The sequence below is a fragment of the Dromiciops gliroides genome, chromosome 1 (assembly GCF_019393635.1).
Source record: "Dromiciops gliroides isolate mDroGli1 chromosome 1, mDroGli1.pri, whole genome shotgun sequence".
NCBI classification, from domain to species: Eukaryota; Metazoa; Chordata; class Mammalia; order Microbiotheria; family Microbiotheriidae; genus Dromiciops; species Dromiciops gliroides.
This window is the reverse complement of record NC_057861.1, coordinates 651,098,414-651,117,767: the sequence shown is the minus strand read 5'-3', so window position 1 is coordinate 651,117,767 and position 19,354 is coordinate 651,098,414.

Genomic DNA, 19,354 nt, shown 5'->3' with positions numbered 1-19,354 from the left:
GACTATATATGTTGGTTGTTTTGTGATATCCTCCTTGCTTAAGTTGGGGTAACGTCATCCCATGTCATGCTAGTCAGTCAGAATGGTGCCACTCAACTCAACACTTCTGGGAGTACCATCAGTCTAGAAGCATTTTTCCCTCAATTAAATGGAACTGAGAAGCATTGAGAACCCTTTTCCATATCTTCTGGGCATCTATAGACCTCCACAACCTGATCCCAGTCTATTTTGAGGGGCTTATTGCGTATTATTCCCATCATGCTCTCTACATTCCAGCCAAATTGACATAATTTCTGTTCCCTCAACGTGGCATTATATTTCCTGTCTTTGAACATGCTAGCTCCCATGCCTGGGACGTACCCTTTCCTCTCTTCTGTTTTAGAACCCCTAACTTTCTTCAAAGCTCTAGTGCTGCCACCTATGTGAGACCTTTCCTGATCCCCACCTCCAGTTGTTAGCCACCCCTCCCCCAATTTTATTTTGCTGTCTTTGTATATATTTTGTATGGACTTCTCTTTGGATATGTTGTTTCCTCTTAGTAGAATGAGGACAAAGATTTTTTCGTTTTTTTATTGTATCCCTAGTGTCTAGCCTATAGTAGATGCTTAACAGGCACCTTTTGAATGAATGTCTAAAAGTCAATAAATTAGTGGGGGGAAAAATCAAGGGATTAACTTGGGTTTGGACCCTGTTATTTCAGACAAGTCACTTTAGCTGTGTGGGTCTCATTTTCCTCATCTGTAAAATAGAGAGCTGGACTAGAAGACCCCTGAAGTCCCATCTCGTTCCAAACATATGATCTTACACGATCATTTTCACACATTGCTTCCCTAGGTGCAGAGAGACAAAAATGGAATGCGAATTCAATCTACTCTTTTGGAGCTTCTGTATTGTGAACAGCTGGTCAATTTTCTTTTCTTTTCTTTCTTTCTTTCTTTCTTTCTTTCTTTCTTTCTTTCTTTCTTTCTTTCTTTCTTTCTTTCTTTCTTTCTTTCTTTCTTTCTTTCTTTCTTCCTTCCTTCCTTCCTTCCTTCCTTCCTTCCTTCCTTCCTTCCTTCCTTCCTTCCTTCCTTCCTTCCTTCCTTCCTTCCTTCCTTCCTTCCTTCCTTCCTTCCTTTCTTTCTTTCTTTCTTTCTTTCTTTCTTTCTTTCTTTCTTTCTTTTTTTTTGGTGAGGCAATTGGAGTTAAGTGACTTGCCCAGAGTCACACAGCTAGTAAGTGTTAAGTGTCAGAGGCCAGATTTGAACTCAGGTCCTCCTGACTCCAGGGCCGGTGCTCTATCCACTACATCACCTAGATGTCCTAGCTGTCAATTTTCAAATCAACAGAGATCAATCATGACCCCAACTTCTAGGATTCCACATTCTCTTTATTATTCTCTTCTCTCTTCACCATCACCTTTCTTAACCTTCTTTGTTAGGATAAAGAATTCCAGGTTCATTTTTCATGATCTGTGAATAGCATCTACTGAGTTGTGCAAGCACTATTTTTAACAGTTCCTGGCCTCCATCCTCTTAGTGAAGGCAGCTGGAGATGATGTAAGAATGTTCCCATGGGGTAGCAATTCTAAGTGGGTCAGAGTGGAATGAGGCACCTAAGACATTTTGAAATATGGTTTGAAGCAAAGTGTCATGGTATTAATATCTGGGAAGTCATGGGGTGGGGTCATTTGGATTGAGAAAATATACCAGTCCAACATAAAAGTTACAAGGCAGGACAACATTCAAGCTTGGACAAATACAAGGAATTTTTGCTTTACGCAGTAGAATGTGTTGGGTTTTGTTTTCATTCCAATAATGGCTTGTTGTTGTTATTTAAATTGAGTGGTGGTTGTTGTTTAGTTGTTTTTTAGTCTAACTTCATGATGCCATTTGGGGTTTTCTTGGCAGAAATACTGGAGTGGTTTGCCATTTCCTTCTCCGACTTATTTTACAGATGAGGAAACTGAGGCAAACAGGGTGAAGTGATTCACTTGCCAGAGTCACACAGTTAATAAGTGTCTGAGGCCAGATTTGAATTCAGGAAAATGAGTTTTCCTGACTTCAGGACCAGTATTCTATCCACTGCCCCACCTAACTGCCCTTTAAATTGGGTACCCCATCTGTATTTGATGAATTCCCTTCCCCTTTTGTATGTCTTACATTTGGAGGGTTTAAACTGAGTGTTTTTCAATTAAAGTCTTTTTTAAATAAAATATTCATTCCACAGCAAATAGTCCAAAATGAAGAGATACATCCAAAGGTCTGTTGCTAAGATGATCGACTCCTCATCATCCCATGTTCACCTTGAATGTGTGCTTGGATGCCTGCCTGCTGCAGAAGCCCAGACCATGACATTTCCGTGTCTGGATCCAGGCTCTGAAGGACTCTAAAGATTTAAGGAGGATTTAGAGGGTAGTGTCTTTTATGCATTGAAGACATAGATCATCAAGGACAAAGATGATTGGAAAAGGAAATGGGTTGCTTGTGGAATCAGGGAGAGGGCCAACGGAACAGTGTGAGGACTCCATTCACATCCATGTGAGAGTAAGAGAACCAGAAGAAGGTTTCCAGTGCATTGGGTGGATTGTCTATGGAGAATCCCACAGAAAGGCAGGGATAAGGATTATACAGGGTGAGGGGGCATGGATAGCAATCTGCACTGGTGGAGGGACTACTCAGATCAGTGAGATCATGGTACCCTTGAAGCACTGATTTGTCTGGCAGTATGAAGGAGAAGAAAGTTCCTGGTCACCCCACTGATTACCTTTACTAGCTACCAAATGACCCATAAGAGCATAATAACTTTGGAACAAGAAGGGACCTTAGATACCATCTGCTGTAACCCCTTTATTTTACAGTAGATGAAACTGAACCCTATGAAAGTTAAATAACTTGCCCAAAGACACATGGGCAGAAAGTAGCAGAACTAGGATTCAAACGCAAGGCATAGAATTATAGACCTAGAGTTTCATGAGACCTGAGAGCTCATCTGGTCCACCCCCACCTCATTTTACAGATAAAGAAACTGAGCTCAGAGAGGTTTAAGTAACTTGCCCAAGTACATAGGTAATAAGTGTCAGAGACAGGATTTGAATCCAGTTCCTTTGGATTTAGAGCTAATACTCTTTCCACTGTACCATATTCCTTCCCCAATGAGAAATCTTATCCTCTCTACACTTTTCTTATTAAAGTTAAATAACTTTGGTTGTCTACTGTATCAGAGAGATACTTTAACTCAGGTGTAGATAAAAACACTAAGAAAGAAGAAGGGACACTCCATCAGATTAGAACCTAGGAGGACACAGGTTAGCACTTTTAACTTAAGTATCCAGAACCCTGGGTGAAATGGAACAACTTTAATGACATCATAATATTAGTAGAAAGAGCAGTCACTTCTATTGAAATCAAAAGGCCTAGATCTACTACTAAATAGCTGTGAGACCTTGGACAAGTGCTCATTTTCTGGGCCTCAGTTTCCTTGTCAGGAAAATGAGGAAGCCAGTTGGACAAGATTAAAGGTTCTAAGCCTGGGGTCCCTGTACTTGTTTTTTAAAATAATATTTTGAAAACTTTTTTGATAACCCTATTTCAATGTAATTGGTTTTCTTTCTAAGCCTAGGTATTTTATTTTCTGCATTTAAAAACATTATTCTGAGCAGAGTTTCATAGGCCTTGCAGACTGCCGGAAGTGGTCCCGGACACAAAATGTTAAGAATCCTGGACTAAATGATGGCTTAGGTTCCTTCCTGCTCTATAATTCTACAATTCTAATTTTAATTCTATCAACAGTTTCTACCATAAGCATCTGGAATTACTTCTCCAGATAAAAAGTATATATTTCTTTAGCCTTCCTCCCTACATTTACTCCCACCCCTCCATAACTTATCACACATACACAGCATATTTCTTCTTGGAGGAGACCATATATCCAGCGGGATACTCTAGGTGACCCTTTTCTTTAATCAGTCAGTAGACACGAATCTAATTGTAATGACAGACCCCCCACACCTGGGAATTCAGTGAATTCAGCACATTCTCCTTCCCTCCTAAAAAATCAGGTTCCAAGGGGACACATGGTGTATCTAACCTTTTGACATCAACTGTTTTCATAACCCTTCACCTTATTTAGGTGGTAAAGGAAATCAATGTTCTCCTTATTATGTCTGGACAAAAAGAAATCTCAAACTTTGCCATTTTATTGATTATCAGTCATTAACTATTTACTTATCCATCAAAACTGATATATAGAACCTACTCAAACTGTCTGAATAAAATCCAGTAAGGTTACTGAGTGGAAAATTAATGATTAGATTTATGGCAATTCTTTGAGATGGCATTTCCTCCTAGAATTTATGGAAAGCCCATTAAAATATGAAACATAAACATTTTATTTCTATAGGGGTTCAGGTATAATAATAATAATAATAAAAAATATATTTACCATAGCTTTCAATACAACATGCACTTAGCATGTACTTTTTGTATTACAGTTAATCTATAATGTGTTTTATCAGAATACATTTTATCCCCCTACATCTATGTTGTTATGAATGAATGTCTACAGGGATGGAGCTCACATCTCAGCTGTTTTTTAATGTATTCTTTGCATTTGTAATAATTTGTAAATGACTAGATAATAACAAATATGCTAGAGCCTGAACAATCTAGGTACTATAATCAGATCTATGATATGGGACCTGTATATGTATCTTATCCCTTTGTTAGACTATATGCTCCCGTGAAGGTCAAGACTGCCTTAATTACATGTTGATTGACTCTAGCTCTGAAAAGAGTTCTGTACACAAAAGGTGCTCAACAAATACACTTTTTTGTGGCTAGAGATATACCTGCCTTAAAAATATATCCAGGGGCAGCGTAGGTGGTGCAGTGGATAAAGCACTGGCCCTGGATTCAGAGTACCTGAGTTTCAAATCTAGCCTCAGACACTTGGCACTTACTATGCTGTGTGACCCTGTGCAAGTCACTTAAACCCCCATTGCCCCGCAAAAAACAAATAACAAAAACAAAAACAAAAAAATATATCCAGTATTTTCTATAAAAAATAATGCTATACATATAGCCAATTCTGAGACTGTAAATAAGTATTACTTGCCAAGCCAAAACCAAGATAAATTTGACAGCAAAGGAGACAGCATTAAGTTCTCTCGTTCTTGGGTCATAGGATTTCGAACTGGAAGGAAACCTAGAGACCAGCTAGTCTTTACAGATAAGAATTTTGAGTCTTGGAGAAAAGAGCATTAGGTAGAGAAGTAGTGAAGGTGAGATTCAAATCTGGATCTCCTGACTATAGTCTATGTTCTTCCAGGCCTAACCAAAACATGTTTTCTGGGTAGTCCTACCCCTGAAGTTACAAATAAAAGGTTGAAAGAAGACTCAGCTGAGATCCTGACAACCTCTACTACCCTGAGGTATCGTGTTGTTTCGTGATATATTGTGGAATTTGTTTTTCAGCTCTCTAGAAGAACATAGTGTCTCCAGTTATTCCCCCCAGCTCCTACCCGCTTAATGTCAATTCCTTTAACAATGTATTCAGAAGATTCCTAGAAACCTTTTTGAAACCTACTCTTCAAAAAGATCTGATTAGTTCTCCTCCCAAAGGAGTTCTTTCTAACAACTAGCTATGACACTGATCTCTAGGGATGATTACTATTTGGTAAAATGGGAGGAAAGAAAATACAAAAATCAGCAGACCCACTGTGAGGACGTATAGTAAAGAACTCTGAATTTTGATTGTGTCTCATTGAGTTGTGATTCCAACTTCCTTACATAATGAAAAAAGCCTGAAAATAGACACATGAGAGCGCCTGAGATGTTTATCACCAGAACAGAATCATTCAAATTGTTAAATGCTGCTTTCATTGTTTCCAAGGGGTGGCCTTGATGCTTGAAATACTAAAGGAAAGATGTTTTCTTTTTCCTGTTCATTGAAAAAAAAATGGCTTCAATGCTAATTATAAAATAAATTGTATAAAAGGAGGAAACTGACAGGCTAACAAGAATTGTGAAACTAGGTGGTCATCGGATGAAATTAACTGCATTACTTTTCTTACAACAGCTCCGTGAGGTAGGTAGTCCTATTTTATATTATGCAGATGAGGAAATGAAAGATCATAGGAGTTAAGTAATGTGTAATTTAAGATTCTAAATGTCGATTCTAATCTGTTCCCCCAGTTTGGGGGAAACGACTAAAATCACTGATAAAACAAGTTTAGGTTTTTAAGGGTTTATTTGGGAAAATAGAAAGAAAAAGATTGAGAACAGAATTCCAACAGCCTGGCATTCCTATCTTTCCTCAAATTTCCTGTGAAGTCCTCTGCCGCCACCACCATCCAGTCAGGAACCCAAAAAGTGCTAAAAGCTCTCCGCACAGGCTCTCCCTCTCCTCCTTCCTGTCCTCCTCCCAGACGATAGGAGGCTCCTCAAGTTGATTGGGCTGTAGCCTGATAGACAGCACACCATGAGCAATGTCATTTCCTGCGCCAAGGAAAAGCCACATGGCCTTGCCCTCTGAGGTATTTTCCTCATGGTGGAGCTTTCCCCACAGCAAGTCTCCAGTAGGTGGCCATCATTCCAATCATTACAGTAAATTGCCCAGAGTCACACATATAGTAATTGTTAAAGTTGGTATTAAAACCAGGGATTTCTCCTGATTCCAAAGCTAGTGTTCTTTCTACTATATCAGAATTCCTATCTCCATTCTGTCGCAATCAATAATTATTGTTGGGGACTAGCTACTGTAAGTAGGATAAAGTGGAAGAAATCTATGCCACAAAATTCTAGTCTCATTTCATGAAGAGCCCTACCAATAGCTTCTTTCCTTATAACAAGATTTTGTATGTCTGGTACCCTCAGGAGGGTCAGAGGATTAGGGGTTCAGAGCTTGAAAGGACCTATGTCTTTTTTCTAATGTGACCTCCCTTATTTTTACATATGAAGAAAATGAGGCCTAGAGAGGTTATATGAATTGCCCAAGGTCACAGGGCAGTTAGGTGTTGCAGTGGGTCAAAAGACTCATCTTGAGTTCAAATGTGGCCTCAAACACTTATTAGCTTTGTGACCCTGGGCAAGTCACTTCACTGTTTGCCTCAGTTTCCTCATCTGTAGAAGAAGCTGGAAAGGAAATGGCAAACCACTCCAGTATCCTTGCCACAAAAACCCCAAAGGGGTCATGAAGAGTTGGACATGGATGAAAAATGACTGAACGACTGTCACCAGGCCTTTAATCTGATGATGACATCATTCTCTGAGCCTTTCATTGCACTCCAGCTGAGCTCAAACAATATTTATAGAGCAATACAGCAGCATATTGGTAAGTGTTTAATAATCAGGCTCTTGGTTGGGGTGGGAAAGAATGCATACACACACTTTTAAGGTTTAATCTGCCTTAGTAACACTTTCTCAAGCCCTGACTTGTAATGACTGTTGATTTGTCTCCTGTTTGTGAGAGGAATATACTCTTAGAAAGGAAGGTTCAAATGCAAACGATTTCAATCCCAAACATTCCATAGAAACAAACGGTATACTAAAAATTGAGTACATCTCCTCTGAGACAGCATTTGACTATAATTCATGAAAACAGTTTTTCATATTATCCAAACGCATGTTGCTGTGTTAACAACTAAGTACAGAAGTATTGCATAGGGTACAAAAATGTTTTACTAAGCCACATCTTTGAAAAGGTGCTGAGAGGGCAGCTAGGTGGTGCAGTGGATAGAGCACTGGCCCTGGAGTCAGGAGGACCTGAGTTCAAATCTGACCTCAGACACTTAACACTTACTAGCTGTGTGACTCTGGGCAAGTCACTTAACCCCAATTGCCTCACTTAAAAAAAAAAAAAGAAAAAGAAAAGGTGCTGATAATAAGATGGAGGGGGCACTAATCAGAAATCCTAGACTATTTTAAGAGTGTCAATTAACCTTAAGAAGCAGGAAAGCAGCTAAAGTGCAGTTTTATTAGGAAAAAAACCCCACATATAAGCCAAGTTGTTATAACCAATGTGTCATTTGTTAGAATGACTTTTTGGTTTGGGAGTCTCTTGCTCCAGATTTGCTGTTCTAGGAGAGTTGTTCAACTCATCTCACTGGGAAAGAGGATTCAGGGGGGGCTTTTCCTTCTCTTTTTACTCCTACTTCAGTAGGATGGAGTTGAGTTTTTTGTGGATGGAGGTGAAAAGGAAAGCACATCTGACTGAAAAGATCCAGAAGCAAGCCCAGCAAGTTCTCCCTCCTTCAGAAACCTACGCTGTCAGCATAGTCTAGGAGTGTGGGCAAGAAAGAAGGAACAGGGGAGAGAAGGGAGGCACTAGACAGAAAGGTCCCTTCTGTGAACTTATCTCTGAGGCCATGAGGTTTCCTTGAGAGTCTGGAGGCCCCATCAGGAGCAGAAGGTCAGCATAACATGATGCGGGGCCCAGATCTAAAAAGGTGTAAATTCCAAGCTGATAGTTCAGTGGCTCCCAGAGTGGAAGGGCCTGCCAGGAGCAGATTTGAGAGGATCAAGAGGGGAGGAGTTATGTCTGTTATAAAATATTGATGGCTTATAAAAGATAGAAAAAAGAAGATAAAATATTGGTGCCATTATAGTGAAATGACATACATAAGAATGGAATAATGAATGACCGTTATGATGATAACCAGCATTTCTCTCTCCCCTTTCTCACCACTCCTTTACCCCATCCCCCAATAGCATCAATATTAACCTTTTGGAGGCAGGATGAAACTGAAGGTTGTAACTTCAAGTTAGGATTTTTAACATTTAGGGATGATAGGATTTAGTGCCCAAAATGGTCCTTGGAGGTCAATTAATATGACCCTTTCATTTTATGTAGGAGGAAACTGAGGCAAAGAGAGGTTAAGTGACATACCAGAGTCCCACAGGGAGAGAATAGCAGAGCTAGAATTCAAATCTAAGTCCTCCGACTCAAAATTTAGTTCTCCCTCCATCATACTCATCTCAGGAGGATGTCATAGCTCTGTTCAAATATTTGAATGGCTGTCATGTGGATCTGTTTGGCTCCGGAGAACAAATGACTAGCAGGCAGAAGTTACAAAGAAACAAACTCAAACTCAATGTCAGAAAAAGGCTTCCTGACAATCAGAGCTGTTAATGAGCACAATGAGATGCTTTGAGAGGTAAGTTTCCCCTCCTTGAAGGTCTTCAAGCATAGGCTTGCCAGGTGGATTGTAATGGATCTTCTTTCTTGTGTAGGTTAGACTGAGTGGTCACTGATGTCCCTTCCAACTCTCAAATTCTGTAATTCTGATATTTACTAATTGGCATTATCCATGACATAGCCCCATCCTACCTATCCAACCTTGTTTTCTTGTCTCTTGCCAGCTTTAACCCTCTGCCCCAGACAAGCTCCTCTTCTCTCCTCAGGAGCAAAATGCATTTATTCCCACTGCTGTGTCTTTACTTATATTATTCTCCTCACCTGTAATAACTTCCTTCTTCGCTCTTGGCCACCTAATTTAATCCAATCCAATTCAAACAAATCTTAAAAGGCTTTACTAAGCACTTATGTACATGGTACAGTGCTAGTTTTTAGGGTTAAAAACACAAAATAGAAAAAAAATTAGTCTTTATTTCCTAAATACTTCCATTCTGATATGTGTTGGGGGGGAGAGACACACTCTTAAAAAATGGCTGAGTAGGGGGAGCTAGATGGTGCAGTGGATAGAGCACGGGCCCTGGAGTCAGGAGGACCTGAATTCAAATCCGGCCTCAGAAACTTAACACTTACTGGCTGTGTTACCCTGGGCAAGTCACTTAACCCCAATTGCCTCACCAAAAAAAAAAAAAAAGGCTGAACAAATTATGGTATATGATTATGATGGAATACTTAGTGTACTATAAGAAATGATGAGCTTGATGATTTTAGAAAAAACAGGGACATACTTGCATGAAGTAATGAAGAGTGAAATGAGCAGAGCCAAGAGAACATTGTATACAGTAGCAGTAATATTGTTTTAAGAACAACTTTCCCCAAAGAAGTCATTTTGACTATTACAGATACCAACATTATCTATAAATAATGGATGGGGGCAGCTAGGTGGTGCAGTAGATAGAGCACTGGCCCTGGAAGTCAGGAGGACCTGAGTTCAAATCTTAACACTTACTAGCTGTGTGACCCTGGGCAAGTCACTTAACCCCAATTGCCTCACTTAAAAAAAAATGGATGAAGGAACATGCTCTCTGATATCCAGAGAAAAAAATTGATAATAAAGTATGTATATAAATGTATAGAATGATTTCACTACCCACATACACACACGACACCACACACCCATCCGCACGACACACCACAAGAAATTCGCAGGGTAATAGCAAGTTGTATATAAATAGATTTGGAGTTTCATGCGCAATCACCTTTTATCATACTGTGTATATGGAAAATGCTTTGTTTTTATTCCATAAATTAAAAATAAAAAGTTAAAAAAGCACATACAATGATAATTTGAGGAGGGAGAAAACATTAAAAACCAGGGAGATGAGGATCAGCTTCCTGGAGGAGGTAGCAATATGACTAATCTCAAAGGAAGAGGGCCCTCTGACCTCTGCCTGAAAGATATCCAGGATGGACGACCTACTGCATTCAAGGGCAGCTCTTTCTACTTTGGGGCAGTTCTAATTGGTTAGGACGTTTTTATTTTGGGGTTTATTGTGTTTTTTTTTCTGATATCAAATTTTAAATTTGTTGTCTTTGCCATTGTTGGATGCTGAATCTGTTGTCATCCAGTGTGTTTCTATCCCTTTTAACTCTGTGCTCTCTGCAAATTTTTGAGCGTTTCCATGTAGACCTTCATCTCAGTAATTGGCAAAAATGTAAACTAGCACAGGGCCTAGCATAGGTCACTGAAAACCTTCCAACCATTAACACTACTCTGAGCCCAAATATCCAATCAGTTCTGAATCTATATAATTATATTATCATCTAATACACATCTTTCTGCCTTCTTAATAAAGTTGTATGAGATACTTTGTCAACATCTTCACAAAAGTATAGTTAAGTATAGTCAGTAAACTATATCTATAGCAATTTCTTCTCAACTAGTCAGTTTATCAGTCAACAAGTCATTTATTAAGGGTTTATCACGTGCCAGGTGCTATGCAAAGTGATAGGGTTACAAAGAAAGACAAAAAAAGTCCCACCTCTCAAGGAACTTGTATCTACTAGAGGAGCCAATATTTAAATAGGTACAAAGAAGATACACACATATAGAGTAGATGGGAATTGAAGGAGAATCTAAGCTTGGGTAATGTGGACAGCTGGGTATGTTGATTTGATTTGTCTTTATTAGTATTATTAAAGCCTGTATGAATTTCTAAGTACCTTAAGAGGAACCCAGTAGGTTAAAATGACAAAGAGAGGAGCTGGTAGGAAGGAGAACTGAGATAATGGACATGATGGGTAGAAACATGAAACTCTGCCCTAAACTGATGATGGGAATGTGATATTACTGGCAAAGTTTCCAAGGAATGAATGGCAGAGAGAGGCAAATGGAGCTTGGTGATGACCACAAAGTACCCACGGGTATGTATGACAAGGGGAGCTAAGTGTTTGATGAACATAGTCACACACCTAAGGTCCTAATTACTGAGAAGATGCTGTGTTCTGTATATTAATAGCAACAAATAATATTTCAAAATGGGCACTCCCCTTAACCCAATCATGTAAAGATAGGTTAAAATCAATGTCATTTTCTTATACTAGCTCATACCTAAATACCAAATTCTTCTGTGGCCATTTGAAGCACTTATTTACTTATTTATTAAACTGATAAGTAAATGCATACTAACTAACATGGCTATCAGGAAGATGATCTTCCATTGGTCCCTGAAATGAGCTTACCCTGAGGGCTTCTAACAACAGGCAGAGACATCAAAAATAACAACAGTAGGAGCTACTACTACTACTACTACATGTTTATTAAATACTTCCTGTATTCTGGGCTCTGTTCTAAGTAAAGTGATGGGATGCAAAGAAAGGCAAAAACCATCCTTGCTCTCAAAAAATTCACATTCTAATTGGGGGGAAGGGGATGGTTTCTTGTGCCAGCATGGACTAATGGTAACTTCATTAATTGCTAGTGTAACTGGCAACAAATAACTAGGCACATACAAGATATTTGCAAAATAAATGGAAGGTGGGTCTCAGAGGGCCCTAGCAGGGCAATTAAGAAAGGCCTCCTACAGAAGGTGGGTTTTGAGCTGAAATTTTAGGAAGGCAGGGAAACTGAGAGGCAGAGATGAAGAGGGAGAACATTTCATAATGGGGGACAGCCAGTTCAAAATACTGAGGTGGTTGATGGAACAACTGCAAGTAGTACAGTCCAGTTTATCTGGACTGTAGGGTGTTTGGAGGTGAAAAAATCGTAAGAAGACTAGAAAAGCAGGAAGGGGATAGGTAATGAAGACCATTAAAGGGCAAACAGAGGAGTTTATATTTGATTCTGGAAGTAAGAGGGAACTATTAGAATTTATTGAGTTGGGGATAAGATAGGGTGATTTGACATACTCAGACTTATGCTTTATGAAAATCATTTTGGCAGTGGAGTGGAGGATGGATTGGATTGAGGAAATGGTTGAAGCAGGGAGACCAAGTAAAGTCTATGCGAAAGTTCATGTGAGTAGTGATGAGGTCTTGAATTAGGGTGGTGGCTGTGTGAGTGGAGAGAAGGGGATGGATATGAGAGATGTTGTGAAAGTAAAAAGAACAAGAATTGGCAATGGATTGGATGTGTATAGTGAATAGGGTAAAGAGTAGAGGATGATGCAGAGTTTATGAATTTAGAAGACTAGAATGAATGGTTGTAACCTTGACATTACCAGGAAGTTTGAAAAAGAGGAGGATTTGGGAGGAAATATAATGATGTTCTGTTTTAGGTACATTGAGTTTAAGATGCCTATAGACTACCCCATTGAAGATGTTCAAAAGACAGTAGGTGAAATGGGATTTTCATTCAGGAGAGAGATTAACCCTGAATATATAAATATGAGAAATCATCCTGCATAGAGATGAACCCATGGGAACTAATGAAATCACCAAAATGGTATATAGACAAAAGAGAAGAGGACCTGGTACAGAACCTTGGGGGATACCTACCAGAGGTAGATGTGACATGGATAAAGAACCAACAAAAAATATTGACTGTTCACACATATGGTAACCCTATGCAAAAAAAGGAAATAAGATCAATTCTGGCATGACTTCTTCCTGAAAAAAGCCATATTGGCTCTTTGTAATCACTGCTGTCCTTTTCTAAAAGTTTTACCAACTGTCTCTTTAGTGATCCATTCTAGAATTGTCCTTGTGAATCAAAGTCAAGCTCACTGGCTCATAGTTTGAAGATTCTGTTCTCTTCCCTTTTTTTTTGAAAATGGTGACATTGCTCTTGTCCGATCTTATGGTACCTCTTCCATTTCTTAGACCTTTCAAATATTTCTTATTGTAACACAGCAATGACATCTGCCTATTTTTTCAGTACCCACAAACAAGTAGCTATGACCTATCAGAGCTGAGATTTACAAAATGGTTATTTGCTTTTCTTTTGATTTGGGGGGAAGAAAAATGAGACCACTTCTGAAGGATTTTGTAGCCAATTGACATAGATGTTACCCTGTACAGCCTGCTTTCTTGATGATAATCTGAATTCATTGTGATGGAACATTTGAAGTGATTCTCTCTCTCTCTCTCTCTCTCTCTCTCTCTCTCTCTCTCTCTCTCTCTCTCTCCTATTTAAACCAGATTAAGGTCCGATGTAGAGTTCTTCTTTTGTACTCTTGTTGATCCCTGGAAAAAAAAAAACTTGTTTTTCTCTTTTCTATGGGAATGAAAATGAAATATAAATCCTTAGTCTCTCTGATACAAGCCTGGACTAATAACCAGAGACTTAAACAGCCTGAACATCTCACCATATCGGTTCCAGGTAATATTACCTCTGCTCTGGGGAACAGGAAAAAAAATATAATCCTATTACATCTACATGGTTATCATGACCTTTGAAATTTTGATTAGCCCTGGTTATAGAAAGAAATGGCTTTCAGTACCATGGACTTTTTTTTAGGAGAGTGGTAAATAGCTAATCTAATGGTTAAAGATTCCAAAGTGAGTATTGCATTTCACAAGCTTATTGTTTCACTCTCCTCTGCATTTGCTTTTTCCCAGCAAAATCATGTCATGGTATGGCACTTTGTTCTGGGTGGCTATTAGTAGGATAATATATAGGGAAGAGGTTAAAAAATGAGAAAAATTTTAGGTAAAACCGCTGTTCACAACTCCCAACTATTTTTTGGAGTTTCAGAGACTTTGTTTATTCACCCCCCCACCCCACTTAGAATCTAAACTTAAAACTGGGAACCCATTTCTAGCTTTCCAAAGGAAGACACTCAGCTTTCTCCATGATGGGGGGAAGAAACTTTCCATTGCATTTGCTGCTGGGCTTATTCTTGAGTCCAAACCTAGTTATATAGTCTTAACAGGAGAGGGGGCAGGGTATAGTAGGAGAGGTGCTGAAAGCTGTAGACATCGGGAGTTTCAGAGTTATGAATAGCTTCTGCTGCTGCTATACTCATTCCATGGCATCCTCTATCTGCTTCTCTTAAAATGGCCATTGAAATCTGAGTTGCCAGAGACTATTGGTTCCAGGGGATAGATAGATTGGTTCCAGAGGATAGATTTACTCCCCTGAGCCAGTCTCTGTGTGTGTATGTATGTATAAAAAAGTAGTTAAATGGAAAAAAAAAACTTAAAAAAAATTTAAAAAAAGGAAAATAGAGAACAATACTCAGCCTTTCAACCCTGAGAGGTAGATCTTTAGTAGTTTGGTAAAAGATGTTTGGGCTACAGGGTCGACCCATATCACATGGCTCAAATGGGGTAGCTTAGTTGATTTAGGAGGGTACTACCAAAGAAGGAATTAGTCAATAAAGTCATAAGAATTATGGAGTGGAAAGGAGCCTTAGAGATCATCTGCTATTGCCCCCTGATTTTATAGAATAGGCAATTTGAAGCTTAGATAAATTACGTTACTTTCCCCCAGGACGCAGATTGAATCATTGGCAGAGATGAGACTACTGACCTCTGCCTCCTGATTCCCATTCTGATACTCCTTACACTCATGCCAGTTTTGGCCAGAGTTCCACCAGGGCCCTTGTGGGACCCGCTATTAGGTTGTAATACATTGTGCCCTTCCACTCAAAAGGGGAGAACTACACTCTATGGGCTTTTGCCAACACAATCGTTATCTTCAGAAGCATCAAATGCTATGTTTTTTACAAAAACAATTAAAGATACACTGTCTATCCTTCTGTAGCTTATACTCTAGGACAGATATAACTTGTGGCTTAATAGCCCAGACTCTAGGCTTGTGTGGACCTGGTTCAGTCTTAAGGACAGCTCTAAAATAAAAACTCTGTGGCTTATTTTATATTCATCTAAAGTTCTCTATGAAAAATCTTCAAATTTAGCTCATACCTAGGCTTCCATAAATATAGGTAAAAGGATCCCCAGATACCCTTTGAACACTAAAGATAACAATGCATTTCAAATATAGAATAACTTTTATTTTGCCTGCAGAAAATGCCAAAAGCAACAACAAAAACAAAGGACTCACCATAGACCATAAGCAATTAATGTAATTCTCTTCTCTCTTCAGTGAGTCTCATCTTTCCTTCCCAGTTCCTATATGGTCCTCAGGGCTCCTAGCAATTCCCTGTGGTCTAATCTTCTAGATTGCTAGAGATGCAATGCTCCAACATCCCAGTGAGTCTTCCTCTTATCCCTGTGATGCATGCAGGCTTTTTGTAATATCAAAAGGACTTGGATTCTCCCAGAAGGAAAAGGACTTGGTGTTGCTAGAGAGGTAGCCCATCTTCCCATCCAGCCTATGGTATCTGAAAAAACTCATGATAATAGCAGAGGGTTCAATAGAGAGTTCAAGGCTTTTTCTCCCCTATATTGTGGCCAGGTCCTTTGCTGCTTTTCCAAGCACCTGGGACTCACATTCTTTTCCTCCAAAGAGCCTGGTGAAGTTCCTGAATTCTTTTTTGGGGGTGGGGTGGGGGGAGGTTCTGTGAATGCACAGGCTTTCCTCTACTCCAAGACCAGTTCTACACTATGCTTCATCACAATCTGATCTGACAAAAAAAAGGTCAACGATACAACCAATGACTTTTTTATAGGCCATTAAAAAAGTTATGCGCTGACCCATAGCAGCCCATGTCAGCCAATTCATCTGCTGAAAGACAAAATGTAAGCAAAATCACAAATACAGGCTAACTACCCTCTAAACTTAACAAGTTGATGAGGGAACTCTTGGATAAGTCTCCTACACAGTGACATCACATGATCAAACATGCAACTTCTGCCGTCAGTCTTTCATGGAGGATTCTACTAGTGCATAGGAGGTGTTCCTTCAGCTTTAAAATATTTCATGCATACCTATGCATCACTTAAGACTGTCTATCTTTCTTCATTTTCCCCATCTGCAAAATCAGTATAATGCTGTGTGTACTGCTCGACTCATACAGTGGTTGTATGGTAAATGCTTATGTTCTTAAAATGCTACAGATAATATGAGTATTTTTCATTCTCTGTCCCACCTTCTGGTATGGTCATATGAATTTTTTTCGTGCGATTGTTTCATGTCCAAGGTATACAAATAGTTATTTTTATTTATCTGTGTATACCATTGGGGAGAACATTGATAAGCAGGAGAGAAGAGCCTTTTGGAGAATCATCTGAAGGAATTGAGTATCTTTACCCTGGAGAGTATAAGACTAAACCATGGAGAATGGAAGACTTTATCCTGGAAAATGGAAGACTTAGGAGAAAGATGGTAATTATTTTCTAATATTTGAAGGGTCATCCTTTGGAAAAGGGATTCAGTTCAGCTTGGCCACAGAGGGCAAAACCAGGACCACTGGGTTCAAATTGCAGAATTCCAAAGAGGAATATTTAGGTTTGATAAGAAGGAAAGACTTTCTAAGAATTGGAGTTGTCCAAAAGGGGAATGGCCTGACTGAGGAGGGAGAGGATTTCTTCAAGCAATAGTAGATCATGCCCAGCCAGGTATTTTGTAGAAGGGGTTTTTGTTTGGTTTAGATGGCTCTGAGATCCCCTTCAAATGTGTGATTCTTTGACATTTAGACCTGGAAAGAATAGAAATTATCTGGTTCTCTTTCCTCCCTCAATGTTTTTAAGAAGTAGAAATCAAAGTCACAAAGAGGTCATATGACTCACGTAAGATAGCTCAGGTAGTTGATGTCTGATCAGGGGCTAAAACCCAGGTCTCCTGACTCTTAATTTAGTGCTCTCCTTACCACACTTTATCACCTCCTCTTTCACCCCAACCTCCATCAACACTGCCAGCATTACTGTTTCCCACACACTTTTTTTTTTGGTGCAGTTATTTTTCAGATTGAATTCCATGAGAACAGGGACTATGTCTTAGGTAAACTTTGTAATTCTCCCAATACGTTTTTCACAGTGCTCTGCAAACACACTCAATGGATGATTAGTGTGTTTGGTGAATAAGTGATTGAGTGACTGTGTCCATCTTGTCTCCCAATACTGTGGCCCTCCTCAAAGTCGGGCATCCTTCCTTCTACCTCCTTTGCCTCTTCCTCCAGTGTCTAACAGAGAAACAGTAGGTGCTCAATAAACATTTCTTCACAACTAAGTAACATTCCCCAAGCAAAGATCTTTGTCTTGTGCAGCATGTCACTGGTGAGATTGTGTGAACCTTTGAAAAAGGAGGCTGATCCCTGGGAGGAGAAATGCAAGTAACTCAAGGATTACTCTCACCCTTCTAGTACTTCCAGCCTGAAATTTTATCTTATACCTAACTCGTACAGAATGGGCTCCAAGTTAATAGGAGATGTGTACAGAGAAAAGAAATCTTAAGATAGGTACAACTAAGATAAAGATTCATATTCTTTTAAATAAAAACCAAAAAACAGGCAAAAAACAAAGCCCACATTCAAATAAGAGGAATTAGTCCTTGGTTCTCCAGCAAGCAGATATAGAAAGCTTGTGGCACCATATTTGGCTTCTTCTTATCCCATAAAGTGCAACTCAGATGCTATCTCCTTCTTGGGGCCTTCTCTGGAACTCAGGATGTTTGGAGTCTGAATTCTTATTCTGACATTTAGTATCTGTGTGACACTAAGCAATTCATGTAACCTCTCCGAGCCTGCTCCATCTTCTCTAAAATGGGAATAATTATAGCACCTCCCATACAGGATTGTTGTCATGATCAAAGATGATAATGAATGGAAAGTCATTTGCAAATCTTAAAGGACTGAATAAATATTAGCTATTATGATTGTTTGTTATTCTCTCTAACAGTAATGATCTTTCCCTAAAGACCTATAGAATGTCGTGTTTCAACTCTCTGATGCACTTCTCATATATTATAGGGATCTAGATTAGTGTCTTATGTCCCTACTAACCTTTAATCGTCTTGAAGAAAAGGACTGTGTCTCATCTAAACTTTGCATCTCCCTTAGCTCTCACTATGGTACTTTGCATACACTAGATCCTTAATAAACCTTTGTTGAAAGCACGAATAGAGAGCCTCTGGTCGGCGTTTATTGGACCAGCCGTCATTTTTGAAGTCATTTCTTTAGAGGGGATTGTTTCTTGTGGGCTGTGAGGTCCCAGACCATTTCTGAGGAAGCAGGAACAGAGGCAGAATCAGGAGGTCCCCTGACCCTAGTTCCACCTTGTTCCTTTATTTCTTTGGTCTCCCATTATCTGTAGGGGTTAGGCTGGAAGATATCACTGTAACATTCCTTTGCCCTAAACTCCCCCTGCAATTTTGCAGGGTAAAAATACAGCCTGGCCAGACACGCACTACATCTGATCAGTTCCTGGCCTCCTGCCTTTGCAAGTTTGACACTGAAAGAAGGATCGGTCCTGTCTAAGTACATTGAAGTTTAAGGTTCATAGTTCAGCTTCTGGGAAGTATCATTACTCTGATTTTAGCTCAAAATATCAGTTTACTTTTTAGAGCCTTCTTTTTTTTCTTCTCTTTCCTTTCCTTTTCCTCCCTATCTTTCATGCTTGTCCTCCTCTCCCCTACCCACTGCTTTTTTTTCTTTTATCCCCTCTTCATTCTCCTTTTTCCTCCTTCCCTTTTCTTCTCCTACCACTCTCTGCTTTTTGCTAACAAATGTAAAGATGGAAGACGTCTTTGCAGCAATGCTGTTACAGTATGTGGCTTCGCTGAACTGGCAATCACACATATGCTAGTTGTCAAGTCAATGTTGCCATGACAAACTGAACTTTCACAATTCCTGACTTGCATTTACCGTGTTAGTGTTGTGTTAACACAGACTTCTGGAAAACG